This window comes from Pinus tabuliformis, chromosome 6 (assembly GCF_031772625.1).
Source record: "Pinus tabuliformis cultivar Carrire ecotype Pingquan chromosome 6, CPIR1, whole genome shotgun sequence".
In the NCBI taxonomy this organism is placed as follows: Eukaryota; Viridiplantae; Streptophyta; class Pinopsida; order Pinales; family Pinaceae; genus Pinus; species Pinus tabuliformis.
The window spans coordinates 627120519-627136656 of NC_142292.1; positions in this window are offsets into that span (position 1 = coordinate 627120519).

Consider the following 16138-nt stretch of genomic DNA (forward strand, 5'->3'; position numbering starts at 1 on the left):
TGTGCTGGAAATGCGGAAAGGAAGGGGCACTACAAAAGGGACTGTAAATCTAAAGCTCTTGACAAAGGAAAGGGATCTGATGATGCTCCTTCTGCAGAGGCGAAAACCACCTCAGATGAAGGTGGGGATGTGTACTTGGCTTCTTCAAGTACACATGTAGATCATAAGGCATGGTTGATTGACTCAGGTGCATCCTTTCACTTCACTCCCCATAGAGAGTGGTTATGCGAGTATGAGAAATACGATGGTGGTGATGTCTTCTTAGGGGATGATAAGAAGGCTAGAATCGTTGGTCGCAGAAAAGTAAAGTTGAAGTTGCAAGGTGGAAGGGTTAGAACACTTCTCAGTGTTCTACATATTCCTGCATTGGCCAGAAATCTGATTTCTGTAAGCAAGTTGGGTGATGCAGGTGTAAAAACAATGTTTGAGAAGGATACCTGCAAGATGGTTCGGGGAGCACTGGTATTAATGCGGAGAGTTCGGATTGGAACTCTGCACAAGCTACAAGGTAGCACTGTTGTTGATGCGTGCAACAGTTATGTGGTTCTTGAAAGTGGAGCAAAAAATCTAGTGGTCTCTAGAGAGAAGACCATGTTGTGGCATCAAAGGCTTGGACATATTGGAGAGAAGGGCCTTCGAATACTTCATGGTAAAGGTATGGTAGAAGGTATGAGTAATAACTCTCTGGATTTTGATTTCTGTGAAAATTGTGTATATGGAAAGCAGAATTGGGTGAGTTTCCCCTCTGGTGGTAAGAGGGCAAAACAGATATTAGAGCTTGTGCACAGTGATGTGTTTGGACCTGTGAAGGTTCCATCACTGGGTAAGTCTGTGTACCATGTATCATTTATAGATGACTTCTCAAGGAATACATCGATATATTTCCTTAAGAAGAAATCTGAAGTCTTTGACAGGTTTAAAGAATTTAAGGCTCTGGTGGAAAACCTGACAGGGAAGAAGATAAAGGTGCTGAGGACAGATAACGGTGGAGAGTTTTGCAATAAGGAATTTGAAGAATTCTGTAAGAAGTGTGGTATAGCATGGCAGAAGACTATTCCATATACACCTCAACAAAATGGATTTACAGAAAGAATGAACAAGACGTTGATGAAAAGGGCAAGAAGCATGCTCAGTGGTGCCGAGTTAAGATAGGAATTTTGGGTAGAGGCAGTGGAGACAGCATGTTACCTGGTCAATAGATCACCTTCATCAGCATTGGAGAATAAGACTCCACAAGAGGTATGGCCTGGTAAGAAACCCTTTCTTTCACATTTGAGGGTATTTGGATGTGATGCATATGTACATGTTCCAAAGAAGAAACTAACCAAGTTGGATAGTAAATCTGAAAAGTTCATCTTTATTGAGTATAAGGATGGTTTAGAGGGTTATAAGCTTTGGAACCCAGTGACAAGGAAGGTTGTGTACAACCGAGATGTGGTGTTCAGAGAGGTGAAAGATGTTATTAAACATGAAGTCCAACCAAAGGAACTTGAGAAGATAGAGTTTGAGTTAAAGGAGGAAGAATCAGACTCTATAGCAAAGGAGGAATCAGAAGATGAAGAGCCACAAACTCCGGGTGTGAGAAGATTAGTTTGGGAAAGAAGGCAGCCAGAAAGGTATAGTCCATCTGCTTTTTGTTCAAATTTTTCTTTATCTATTACTGATGATGATCCCAGAACTGTGAAGGAAGAAGTAGATTTAGAGGATGGAAAACTCTGGAAAGAGGCCATGGTTGATGAAATGGCATCTTTGCACAAAAATGAGGCTTGGGATCTGGTGGAGTTGTTGGCTGGAAGGAAACCCATTGGCAGCAAATGGGTGTTCAAGAAGAAGACAAATGCAGAAGGAAAGGTGGAGAAATACAAGGCTTGGTTGGTAGCAAAAGATTATTCCCAGGTGCCGGGAATTGATTTTGGTGATATTTTTTCTCCTGTTGCCAAGGTAGCTTCTATTAGATTACTTTTATCTGTTGCTGTTGCTTTTGATTTTGAGGTAGAACAGATGGATGTGAAGACAACATTTCTTCACAGGGATCTGGAAGAGGAGATCTACATGAAGCAACCTAAAGGCTTTGCGGTGAAGGGTAAGAAAGAACTGGTATGCAAGTTAAAGAAGTCTCTGTATGAGTTAAAACAGTGACCAAGGATGTGGTATCAGAAATTTGATACATTTATACGGGGACTTGGCTTCACCAGAAGCAAAGCAGATCACTGTGTGTATTTTAAATTAATTGGTGACCATGTTATTTATCTGGTCTTGTATGTGGATGATATGTTGCTGGTTGGAAATGACAAAGAAATTATCCAGGATTTGAAGACCCAATTTTCCTCCAAATTCGACATGAAAGATCTTGGTGCTGCAAACTATATCTTGGGCATGGAAATTAAAAGAGATTGGGCAAAGAGGAAGTTCTGGTTAAACCAGAGGAAGTATGTTGAGACAATATTATAGAGGTTTAATATGTAGGATAGTAAACCGGTGACGGTTCCTATTCCTGTAGGTGTAAAGTTATATGTTGAACAGTGTCCCAAGACACAAGAAGAGGAAGAGGATATGTCCGGTGTTCCATATGCAAGTGTAGTCAGTAGCCTGATGTATGCGATGGTCTGTACTGGACCAGAGATTGCACATGCGGTGGGAGTATTGAGCAGGTTTATGTCAAAACCAGGGAAGGAGCATTGGACAACAGTGAAGCGGGTTTTCAAGTATTTGTGTGACACTAGTGATTATGGTTTGTGCTACCAAGGAAGACCAGGATTGGACAGAGTTTTGGATATCCGTGGCTTTGTTGATGCACACTGGGCTGAAGATATGGATCAGAGAAGATCTATAAGTGGGTATGTGTTTAACCTATTTGGAGGTGCAGTCAGTTGGATGAGTAAGAAACAATCTGTAGTGGCACTATCAACTACAGAGGCAGAATACATGGCAGCCACTCATGCAAGCAAGGAAGTAGTTTGGTTACAAAGATTGTGTTCAAGTATGGGGTTAGTACATGGAGCTATAAGGATAGACTGTGACAGCTAAAGTGTCATTTTCTTGGCAAAGAACCCTGCTTACCATTCAAAGACAAAGCACATTGATGTTCAGTATCACTTTGTGAGGGATATGATAGAAGACAAAAAGGTGTTGCTGGTAAAGGTGGACACTTTGAAGAATACTGCAGATGTATTGACAAAATCTGTGAGCTCTGAGAAGTTCTCTTGGTGTAGAGAAACAATGGGCATTGCAGGACTGGATAAATGACTAAGCTCTCTTGTGGAAAGAAAGCAACGAGTGGAAGAATGTTGGGTTGTGTTATTCTTTCCACGACTAGCCCACGTAGTGAACTGAGGGGTTTGAGGGGGGTGGGTAGCTCCCCTCTACGGGGTCCGGGGCAGCGTCCCAGGAGTTTTTTTTGGACCCTATATTAGGTTGGGCGGATCTACCTATGGTTTTGTGCATGATTTTTGCACATGGTTTTGGACGCAATGGTTTTCGGTCCATGGTATTGGATGCTTCAGCATGTATAAATATGTATTGTAACATTGAAAGGAACATAATGAAAAAATCAAGTTGGTAGACTCAGTTTTGGGATCCAGGGGAAAATCTCTGTGTGTATGTGTTTTATGTGTTATGCTCTCACATTCTTTATTTTTTGTGTTTTAGAATTCGTATGCAGGTAATTTCTGTACGAGGTTAAAACCTACACAAACCCAAAACAAAATGAAGAGAGATTACAAGAGTGTGTGTGTCAAAGTGAATTGAAGGCCACCTCTATTTACACTAACACGTGGAGGACAAGTGGGGGTAATTTGGTTGCTGGTTGACCTTGATGAATTGTCACATAACACAAATAAATTCATATCTCCATGAATACATGTCGGAATCGGATGATCTTTAGATCAATCCTACACCTCTCGACGACAGAAATCCAAGAAAAATATCAGTTGCCGTAAATAAGAATACCCTCATGGAGTTTGGCCCTAGTTTTCAATTTTAACACCGACCCATTGTTGGGTTTTGCGTGGTTCGAAAATTATCATTTGGACATTAGGCCCTTTTGTTTCCTGCCACTTAGCAATCAGCTGAGCGAAATTCTCCATTGGATGGTCCAAGGATTTGCAATAAGTACACGTAAAACATGGATTGGTGCAATCACGAGCCAAAAGTCCTTGTTGTCCACAATTATAGCATATTATAGTACTCTTCCCTTGACCACATCCTCCTCTTTCCCAACCAGGTCCTCTACGCCCTCTAGCTCCCATGCCACATCCTCAGCCTTGCTGATTATATTTTCCACCCTGAGCATACCCAGGTGATTAAGTCCATTTGTCACGACCTTCGTCCCTTCTGGTCCTTGGACTCTGAAGGAGTTGAAGGTCTGTTCGTGCATTAGCTCCAACGTGTGATCGTGGTGAATATCGTGCCCAACCAACTTGCAGAAGTCGCAGAACAAAGTTCGCATTGTGGCCTTATATTTTTGCATCATTGGGAAACTAGAGGGTATATGGCCCCATGCCCTGCATATTTCACACCACATTCCCTTGCTCTGTGCAAGGGGATTTGCTACGCCAGTTGTCATGTAATTAGTCAATAATTTGCATTCATTCCTATGGTGACCCTCCGTGTGACAAATGGTACTTCATATTTCTTCTCGTTTTTCCTCCCCCTTCAACAAGTCTTGGAGTTGTGAGGCTAACCCAGCCAATTGTGACTGCACTTGTGCCATCCCATTACTCTCACTTCATCCTGCTGGTGAGGTTTCAGTGCCAGCTCCAAAGCCTCTGGCTGCATACCAATCCTCTATCGTGTCAATGGAATTTTGATATGTGGTAGCGGTCCAATAATAAACCATTATCTGTGTTGCGCATCCAGAATTTCGAACATCAGCCTATCCTTCAACACCTTAAACCGTTGATCAAAGGCCCATACTAATTCTCCTACACTTTGCTTAATCTCCTTGAGTTTCGTGATGTAGTGGGACTCTAACTTGGGCCTCTGAAATTCTCGGATCAACGCCTGTTTAATGTCCACTAGGGTCCTATTTTGTCCAGTTGGCATCGTGCTCTTATACTTCATGTACCATGTCAATACGTGATCCTTGAATGTGGATTCCAACTGCATAATCTTGGTGGCCTCATCCTGAACTTTCTTAGCTGTCTAAACAACTTCACACACAAGCAAATGTTGTTCTATATCTTTGGCCGCAACGCTGTGAAACATGGGCATCCTCAGATCTATGCTTGCCATGGTGGTATACACAATACTCCTAGATGTACTCCCTCCCACGCTTGTTGTGCTACTAGAAGGATGTGTGCCTGTCTGTGCACCACTATGAATCCGAATATTTTGTGGTGTTCCTCCTACAACTAGGAAAACTCCACTACTACTACTATTCCTTCCCCCTTGACTATGATGACCTCTACTAATGGAATGAGTGCACTGAGGTGGTGGGCCCTGTTACCGCTCAAATTAGCAAGGGTCCTAAAAGGAGATCCTTGAAGGGCTACTACCAGGTTAAGGGAAAAAATGGAGCAATAGCCCACTGTTACCTTAGCTAAGGCTCCCTACATTTTACGGAATTTCACCAATGGGAGGAGACTCGTTATGATAAGGATCATGAAATGGATTGATCAATGATAGTGCAAGGGGTGATCTCCAAAGCCTATTCACAAGAGAGGCTAAAATATGTGGCTTGCTTTCTTCGGAGTACAAGTTTGAAAGGCTCTCAAGGAAGGGTTAAGGAGAATTTCAAGGTCTAGGTTCAAGGTATGTATCTTATAATAGAGGTTCCTAAACCCTAAAATTCTTATGAATACTTGGATTCCAAGTGATCTTTGAAGGATTATCCTTAATGGTGTATGGGACCACATGGGACCAAGTGGACCCAGGGTTAGGTCAAGGGGGTAGGGTTTAGCAGCCAATGATATGCTTGACCTATTCATTGTGCAAGGCAATATGAGGGTCCCAATGAGGTTTCTAGCCTAAGGAAACCAAGGGCAAGATTCACTCAAAATCCCACTGTCGGAATTTCTTCAAAATTGGAGGGCACCTAGGAGACACACCACCGCAGAGGATGCTAAGAAAATGAATTATTTGAGTGGGTGGTTTGCGAGATAAATGATGCCCTACGAGACCTATTGGGCTAGGCCTAGGAAAGAAGAGGGAGGAGAGAAAAAATTTTTTTTTTAAGGTGATCACCTTATGGTGGACCAGTGCCTAATCCTTTGGGGAGATTAGAGTCAGGTAGAATTATGACTATGGCCTCAAAGACAACTTCGCTTAGCATTAGGGTAGCAACAAAAGCAGCTTCAAAGACTTTATACTTCACTTTGAAAAATAGATGGCTTATCAAGATGATTTTCAGTAATGAAATATCTCTAGGAACATTCATTCATTATACAACCCATACATGAAGCATCATTATTTAGAAACAAAATTTCCACAACTTCGCATAAATGGATGCAACAAATTAGCCCTAGTATAGCGAAATCCTAGCAACAATCTATGTGACAAAAATAGAAGGAAAGAATAGCATTAAATTGCACTTACATGTATAAGAATATATCCAACCATCCAAAACTTGTCATTCAAGAAGCTCCAAGACATGAGAAAATAATCCAAACATCAAAATTCATTCCATGCTCCAAAAATTCATCTTCCAAGATAGATAGCAAAAATCTCTAAAGAGATACAAATCCCAAATCCAAGTGATGATGCTACCCTCCAAGACAGATAGCAGTGGATACCCCCTAGGAGGTGGGGCAGTTCATTTCACACTAGGGGTTGGTACAATTATGGGTTCTCGAATGATAGAGGAGGCTCATTTAGGGCCTGTAGGAACCAGGGTGATGGTTATGGGAATGGGGTAGAGATCATGCATTATCTTTTTCCCACATGCTAAATATGTTTGTCTCGACCATCTTTTGCATACTTTGGTACATTTTCCTATTGAATGTGACCAATTATGCTTTTAGTTTTCTTTTTAGTTGCACCAACCTCCAAGGCATCATTCCATGCCTAACCCTAGGTGTGTGGGTAAGGGGAAGGGGAGGCTAACCCTAAGTGGACCCAGTGAAGGAATGTGGACCTAGGTGGGAAGAATGATGAAATGGGGTTATAATGAATGGAGGGGGAGTGATATATGTGGATGAGGGAGAGAGACAACACAACCAAAATCAGGGTTTTTCATGAAGTGTTGTCCTTAGAACCCAAAGGTCAGTAAAAGAGATACTATGGGGCTTGTTGAAACTTCTAAGTCTGACACGTTAGAAATCCCTACTGTATTATCTGGTTTAATTTCTCCTACTTGTTTATTCCATTAATAAATTATTTATAAATATAAATACTAAAATAAATGCAAATGCATCCTTAACTCATACAGATTAGCAAATGAAATAACAGAGACAAACACACAAGGGACACCGTTATTTCTGGAAAATCGTCCTCAGAAAAACCCAATGCGGGTAAACTGGTGCAATAGATATGAGGGTTTTAGTATTATGCAGTTTCTAAATACAACTAGGGTGCTAGAAATGGCTCACCCAACAGAGAATGCCCTCGGCAATAGTACCTCTCCTCGGAGATAGATATTTCATCTGATCAAACACTAGATGAACGATCCCACAACAACAATTGCAGCTTCCATTGTTCTGCGTCACTTTGCAGGGATTGCGTCACCCTTCCCGGCTCACCAGCACTCAGTCTGCCCCACGAAAATTCTTTCGACACTGCCTCTTGGCCCTGCGTCAGCTTTGTTAGCCTCTACACGGTTACTGAAGCCCTTGCGTTAGCTCTCAGACTGTCTGCGTCACCCACGCTGGCCTCTTCAACCTCTGCGTAGCTCCCAACTGCCTCTGTGTAGCACCCATCTGCCTCTGTGTCAACCTCTCCAGGCTTTGCGCTCTCTCTGGCACTATCTCTGCCTCTCTGCTATGCATTCTTGGCCTTGTACCGAACTGCCCCTCGCCGCAACAAATCACTAGCTCGATTCTCTCAGCAAACCCCGCTCCAGAAAATCGAACTGACTGATCAATCCGGTGTGTCTCCAACTGACCCTCAAGCCTCCTCTTATACTTTTATTGTTGAGTCTTCAACGACCGAGGTTAAATCCCTAATCACTAGCTAAGATTATATTTGGCTTGATCCATGTCATTTAGAACATTCTCACCCAGTTTTATATTAATACCCATTAATGTTTTAATTTTCCTAAGTTTAGACTTAGGAAACTCATTGAAAATATTAATTATTTTAATATCTCTCCAACTGGGTGGAATTTCCCCAAACCATTTGTGGGTCTTGGAAATCTTATGTGCCTTAGCCTCTCCACCAATTTTCATGGCTAGAGTACATCTGATGCTACCACAAATCAACACTCCCTCTTAGCCAGGAATGTGCTCTAGTAATGCTTCATCATGGAAACATCACACTAATTCTCCGCACCGGTACCTATGTTGATGCTTGGCCTGCTGCCTTATATCATCTGCATTGTTGCTTCCTGTACTGTTGCCCATGACACTGCCACTGCCACTGCTACATTTGTACTGCAACTCCCTCTCAACATGCTACCCATGCTGCCCCTAGCACTACCACTGCTAATTGTTGCACTGCAACTTAGTTACCAAGAAGTAGGTAACTGACTTCTCCCAAATACTGACATCCCAGTCAGTCTGGAAGCCACGCGAAACTGAAGCTGCCTCTGCTGCTATCATGTGCTCCTTTTGCTGCCACTGCACTGCTGCATTCAACTTTGTGTCTCTCGCACTGCTGCCTCAGATTTTTGCACCCAAGCATTGCCTTGCTACTCCACTACACTTTTATCCACTCGACATCTGTCATTCTGCTACTGTCATTAAGGGCTCCCATCGCCGGATATGATCCGAGATTTTGGGCACCTCAAGGATCCTGCCCCTAGTTTGTAGTCCTCCTGACTACAACTCGATGTCTCCTCACCTCTTCTCTAGAGGTGCATGAGCACTCATGGCACAGTTGTCATCAATCTCAACCTCTTTCTTCGCCTCAGCTGGAGCTGCCTTGGAGTCGGAAGCCCTCCCTTGTTTTTTCTTCCTTATACACTGGGATGCATAATGTCCCAACTCCCCACAATGGAAGCTTTTCACCTTGGAGATGTCCTTCTTCTTCCTCTTCCCTTGCTGTCCTGCAGATGCTAGAGCCGCATCCTCCTCCTCTTTCTTGATTTGACTCCCCGCCTTGGTCAACCTCCTAATTTCTTCTTGGAGAAGAGCTACCCTCATCTCCTCCCATCCTGGAAGAGTAGCTCTACCCAAAATGCCTTGGAAAAATGTCTCCCACTCCTCGGAGACTGCATTCAGGGTAGTCCTCACCATGAACTCCGGATCCGGTGTAGACCCTATGGAAGTAAGTTGGTCACGAATCTCCTACAATCTGAGGAACGAATCTATCTGCTCTCCCTTCTGCATTTGATATGACTGCAGTTGATTCTCCAATAGCATTTTCCGCTACACAGGAGTGCCCTGATACAAGGTCGTCAAAGTATCCCACATTTCCTTTGTTGTGTTCTTTTCAACAATATGTGGTATGGCATGATCTTTGACCCCGTCAAGGATCATGCACTTTGCTCTCGCCATTGCATCCTCATACTTCTCATTTTCAGCTGGGTCGATCGGGATAGCCATGGTTCTCAAGGAAAAGTCCTTGATGCAATGTCGATCCAGGACTGCCAGGATCCTGGCCTTCCAGATGACAAAGTTGGAAGCCCCGTCCAACCTGTCCTAATCGCTTAGTCTGTTCATTGCCATTTCAACTCCTCTTCTGGACTCCCTCTGAGTTTCGACTTCCCTCTTGGAAATCTCCCTCTAAGTCTTGATTTCCCTGCTAGAAATCCTCTCGCCAAATGTCGAACCGCTCCTCTCCAATCCTCCTTGCAACTGCAACTCGGATCTGGATTTCTTGGCTAGAAATTCGTCAAGGTAGCGACTCCCTCTACCTTGGTTCTGTCCTCTTAGGTATTGTTCCACACTGACATAAACAACACCCGACCAGCTTCTCAATCACAATCTGCCCATAACTCCCCAAGCCCCTGCAACTGAAGAAACTAAGCCTTTCAGGCTCTGTGCAATCCTAGCAATGGCAAAATCTGCTCCTCCTGGCCACAACATCAATCCTTCCTGGTTGAGAAAGATGACCAGGCACTGCATAGGTCTGATATGCCCCTCTCTGCCTCTGTGCTGACCCTCCTCCTGGCTCGAAATGATGACGCAAACACCCTGCGTCACATCTTCTCTGCTGCTTCTGCTCTGGAAAAACGTTGTCTCTCAGGACAGCTGCTACTGCTGCAAATTCTCCATATTACTGTCGGTGCCTTCAGTTCTCCTATGATCTGCAATGCTCTGATACCATGTTGAAATTTCTAAGTTTGGCACGTTAGAAATCCCTACTGCATTATTTGGTTTAATTTCTCCTACTTGTTTATTCCATTAACAAGTTATTTTTAAATATAAATACTAAAATAAACACAAATGCAACCTTAACTCATATACAGATCAGCAACTGAAATAACTGAGACAAACACACAAGGGACACCATTATTTTTGGACAATTGTCCTTGGAAAAACACAATGCAGGAAAACTGGTGCAACAAATATGAGGGTTTTAGTATTATGCAGTTTCTAAATACAATTAGGGTGCCAGAAATGGCTCACCCAACAGAGAATTCCCTTGGCAATAGTACCTCTCCTTGGAGACAAATATTCCGGCTGATCAAACACCGTATGAACGATCCCACAACAACAATTGCAACTTCCACTGCTCTGCCTCACTTTGCAGGGACTGTGTCACCCTTCTTGGCACACCAACACTCACTTTGCCCCACGAAAATTCTTTTGGCGCTGCCTCTTGGCCCTGCGTCAACTCTGTTAGCCTCTACACAGCTACTGAAGCCTCTGCGTCAGCTCTCAGACGCTCTGCGTCACCCACGCTGGCCTCTTCAACCTCTGCGTAGCTCCCCGCTGCCTCTGCGTAGCACCCAACTGCATTTGTGTCAGCCTCTCCAGGCTCTGCGCTGTCTCTCGGCACTATCTCTGCCTCTCTGCAATGTATTCTTGACCTCATACCGAACTTCCCCTCACTGCAACAGATCACTAGGTTAATTCTCTTAGCAAACCCTGCTCTAGAAAATCGAACTGACTGATCAATCTGGTGTGTCTCCAACTGACCCTCAAGCCTCCTCTTATACTTTTCTTGTTGAGTCTTCAACGATCGGGATTAAGTCGCTAATCAATGGCTAAGATAAGATTTGACTTGATCCATGTCATTTAGAACATTCTCACCCATTCTTATATTAATACCCATTAATATTTTAATTTTCCTAAGTTTAGACTTAAGAACCTCATTAAAAATATTAATTATTTTAATATCTCTCCAACCGAGTGGAATTTCCCCAAACCATTTCTGGGTCTTGGAGATCTTATGTTCCTTAGCCTCTCCACCAATTTTCATGGCTATAGCACATCCGATGCTACCACAAATCAACAGGACTAAGGTCCAAGGGTAACATCCAAAATAGGTCTAGGGGACAGGAGTAGGGCTCAACTGTTCTCTTTCTCCTTCCTTTGTAGATGGTGTACCAAATTGCATCCCTTTGTAACTCTGGTGACTAGCACTACTTCGCGTCCTGTGATTTCCTCTCTTAACCCCTCCCTCTGGGCTCCTTCTTTCGATAGGTACTGACATTGACCAACCACCTTTCCCGTCACCCTGTAGATATCTTCTATCACTCCTCAATGTGCCATCCTTGTAGATCTCTCACTCCATCCTCTACCCTTCTTTTGTTATGCGCAATTTAGGGTCCACTAACAACTTCTACCGCCATCTGTTCCTCCTTTTTGTCCTTCATTCCTCAGACCATCTCTCGGGTCTTCCCCACTTCCCTCTTTGCGCAGGCTGCTCAGTTGCTCATGGTATCAGATTCCAGCGGCAAAACATCGTGGTCATACAACATGTTAATCAACAACGACAATGATCTTATAAATCTACCTCTTGTCCCCTTGAGGAACTTTTGCTCCGCAGTAATATAGGACACAGTTGATTCTACTGCGAACTCCACAATATATCCTTCTAACACACTCAAACTAGAAATCAACATCACGCGAAATCTTATTGCTTACCACTTCTAGCTGATGTACCTCTTCTAGCGTCCACCTCCTTGGTCCGCTGTGCCGATGTGTAGGATTATTGTCTTTCAACCTTTGGACCCACTCCGTCAAAATATTAAGAAATTCTGCAAAGAAGTTCTCATGAAAATCAATGTACGTATACTTTTGCAACCATTTTTTCATGCTCTGACCCTTATCTCCTATTTCTTTTGCAGCAAACTCGTGCTCCTTTTGCTTAAGCCAACGAGTGATCTCCTTCCTGTCAGGATTCCATGGTTTCCTTATCCTTAAAAGACAATTGCATCATGCAGCCATCCCGATCCCGACAATGAAACCATTTGTTGGCGCGCGGGATACTGACAGACTCAGGATTTGTGACATAGTGGCCAACAAATACCTGCTTAGCATCGACCCTTTCGGCAACACCCACAGAGTGAGTGGTCTCACCTAAGACGCTAATGAGTGACTATCAAAACCAGTTTTATGTAGTTCGACGAGATTGTCTTGAAGTTATGACGTGCGGTTCCTAACTGATGCATACTCCCATACCCTCTGCTACTATGCTCTGCGCATAGTGCCAGACCTTAGTCCACTATGTACTGCGCAAACCTTCCATGACCTTCCGCAGTGCGAAAAAACCTTGTGACCCTTTAACCCTCTGATAGGTGTGCGATTGTTACATCATCGTCATTTATAGGTCACACCAACCGAAACTTCCAAGAGTGATGGGAAATCAACACCTTTTCCTACCCAACCAGGCTTAATAACCACAACGCTACATGACCATACACTCTTGCACCATACACTTGGTAGTTGATCCAGGGCCTAGATCGGGTTTGTCTCACCGCGGGAGACAAGGGAGGGCTTGCATCATTGCTCTGGCCCTTTGCAGGTGGGATACATGCTTTTCGATTCAGTTGGAGACCCATGAAGATGTTTTTTGTGCCCCCACAGCCACTTAGGGGCACCATAGGTCATTTTCTTGGATATCAGGGGGCCACCCCTTCATCACTATTTAAGGAGCCCTTCTATTCATTTTGGCACATGTTGGACTTCATTAGGCCTCCCAAAAACCCTCTTAGCTACTTATCTATCATTTCGGCCCTCTTGAGAGGCTAATTATTCTTATTGTGGAGCTATTTGGTGGGCTTGTCACCAAAAGTATGTTATTTTGCACATCATTTTTATTGTAGGGGCATCATTAGGCATAATTAGGCCATTAGAATCCATTGGAGGATCATATAAATATTAGAGAGGTTCCATTTGAACTCTCATCATCACTTGGATTTGGGATATATTTTTCTAAAGATTTTGGACCTGCAATTTGTGGAATGATTTGGATGATTAAATGCATTTTGATATGTGGAATATTTTTGCTATCTCTTTTGGAGCTTCTATTTTGCAAATGTGATGGATAGATATACTCTCTTGTCATGTAAGTGCTCTTTTCTTGATAATTTATGTCTAATGGATGGAATGCTATGCTTTGATTTTGCTTGTGCCCTAAAAATTAATGTGAATTTATGAAACACTCGTAATCTTGGCTCGTTGCATATGTTATTCATCTTGGCAAGAAGAACAAACTTTCCTAGGGGTAGTTTGTGCACCTTTTACCTTGAAACTCCATCAAATCTTTCATATCGAATTATAAAAGTCTAATGTTGTCATGTAGCTGCATCCATCATCATTGAAGTTGCTTCTTTAGGCCTCCTTGAAGAGCAAAATTCTCAAATCTTGATCATTTTGACTCCAATCTTTCCAATAGCCAGGCACTGGTCCTAAATCCTTGGTGATCACATTAACATAACGAAATATAATTATTTCACCTCTTTTCTCCCTCTTTTCTTTGTCCTCTAAGGATAAGGAGATTTTCTAGGGATTGGTGTGAAATTTTAGGGAGGAGGAATTTTAGGATTCCGTCCAGACAAGTTACTTCATTAATGTCTCATTTAGGCATCCTCCAGTTTTGAACGAATTCCGATGGTGGAATTTCAAATAAATTGATGCCCTAGCTATCGCACCAATAGGGAACCCTTGACGCTACTTTGACTTGGGGATTTCTTGAAGGTTTGCACTTTGATGTTCATTATTCAAAACCTTTTGTCTTAACTATAGGTGATCATTGGATGAGCCTTTACCACGGTATATCTCTCAACCCTTGAAAGTCACCCTAGCTTCTCCCAAAGCTCACACTTTAATTGAATCTTTCCATTGAATGAGCCATCCTTGCCTCACTTTGAACTGTAGTATGAAAACATCAATCACAAGTGAGGGATTTTGGAAGTTTTGATCTTAGGTATTCATCATTATTGAATATTCCTAAGCCCGAGGTCATCCTTCATAGGTATTTCTTGGGGAGCCGTTCAGATTTTCTTTAGCATTTGAACCATTAATTGAGCCTCTCCTTTGAATGGGCCTTGGAAATCACGTTATACCTTGCCATTGATCCTATCATTCAAGTGATTTCCTCCATATCAGGACTTCTCCCATCGGTGAAAGTCCGTAAAGAGCAGGGGACATCAACTAAGGTGACAATGGGTTCTTGTCCCATTGTTTCCACTTGGTCTAGTAGTTGCCCCTTCGGAATGCCTCGTAGGACCCCTGCTAGATTGAGTGGTAACAATGACCACCCGAGGGACAAGGGTTCTGGATTTGATCCTCCAACAACCTTGTTACAGGTTCATAGTGATAATGATTAGGTTGTGATTTATTCCCAGAAGAAGACAATAGAGAAATTAGCACTTACAACTACAAAGAAGGTAGCAACAGCCCTGGCATATACCGGTATAAAGATTCATTATTTGGACAGATCAGTGGCAAATCATATATAGTAGATTTTGAAGGTCTTCCTAGATTTGATGAAGAGCTTTGTCCAATTGAGGACTTTTCTATGGATATTTCAGAGATATTCCAGTGTTTGGTTCTGGACAATTATATTGAAAACTAGATGGTTGGTTGTCCTATTCATGAATGTAAGAATACAAACTGCTTGCAAGAAAGGGACAGCCCAAGGTTATGTACCAAATCTGAATGGAATGATTACAGGTGTCATGAAGAAGTTTCCTATGACCCTCTTGGTTGGAAAAAGGGTTGCTATGACAGTTTTGCAGCAAGCCCTCTTGCTGCCAAAGAGGAAGCACATACCATGGACTTTGACGTAGTGGCATTTGAAGAACAAGAAACAGATCTAAAACTTCCCAGAGATGAAAATTCGATTCTCGACATTTTTAATCATGGAAATAATGAAGATATAGCCCAACCTATAGGAGATTTGGACTCATTGATAATGGAGTGGGTTTGGGAGGAGCTTGAATCCTCTAAAAACAAAGAAATGAGACTCTTGTTATCTACAGGAATACAGAGTTCCATTCAGCTGACTTAGTCTCTCAATTTTATCGAATGGGCATGTATCTTCCTCATTGTTTTGAAGACTATAACATCCCAGGTTTGACTCATGCATTCAAACATAACAAGGACAGGATTTTGATTCCTCATCTCGATGTTATTCTTGTGATAGAAATTGACAGGGGTGGTATTTTCAAAGATTTTATGAAAAACACAACGGAAACAACATTTCATGTATAGTGTCACTTTTCAAGGAGACTACCAATCACCTGCTATATGCAAATCCTACATCTACCAAAAGGCATTTTCAGTATTTCCTTGGAAAGGCTATGTTTGAAGGGATATTATTTGACATCTCACTTGCCACATTCTTTTTGAACAAGTTCAAAAAAGGGTGTAATTATCTACACATTTTTCCTTATCTGAATCTCGACCTATATCAAAATTTCCTATCCCTGAAGAAGTGTGATGGCAACGTTTCCCTACTGGGGATCTATTTTGTAAATATAAATAATGAGTATGGTGAACAAAAAGAAGAGGAAATGCTACCTAGTGGGAAGGATGTGCAGGTAACTAGTAAAGACCTTCATGTGAATGAATATGATGAGCCCTTCAATTCTAGTTCAACTAGCAGTGAAATCAGTTCTTCTCTAAATGAAAATTTTAAGCAAATGGAT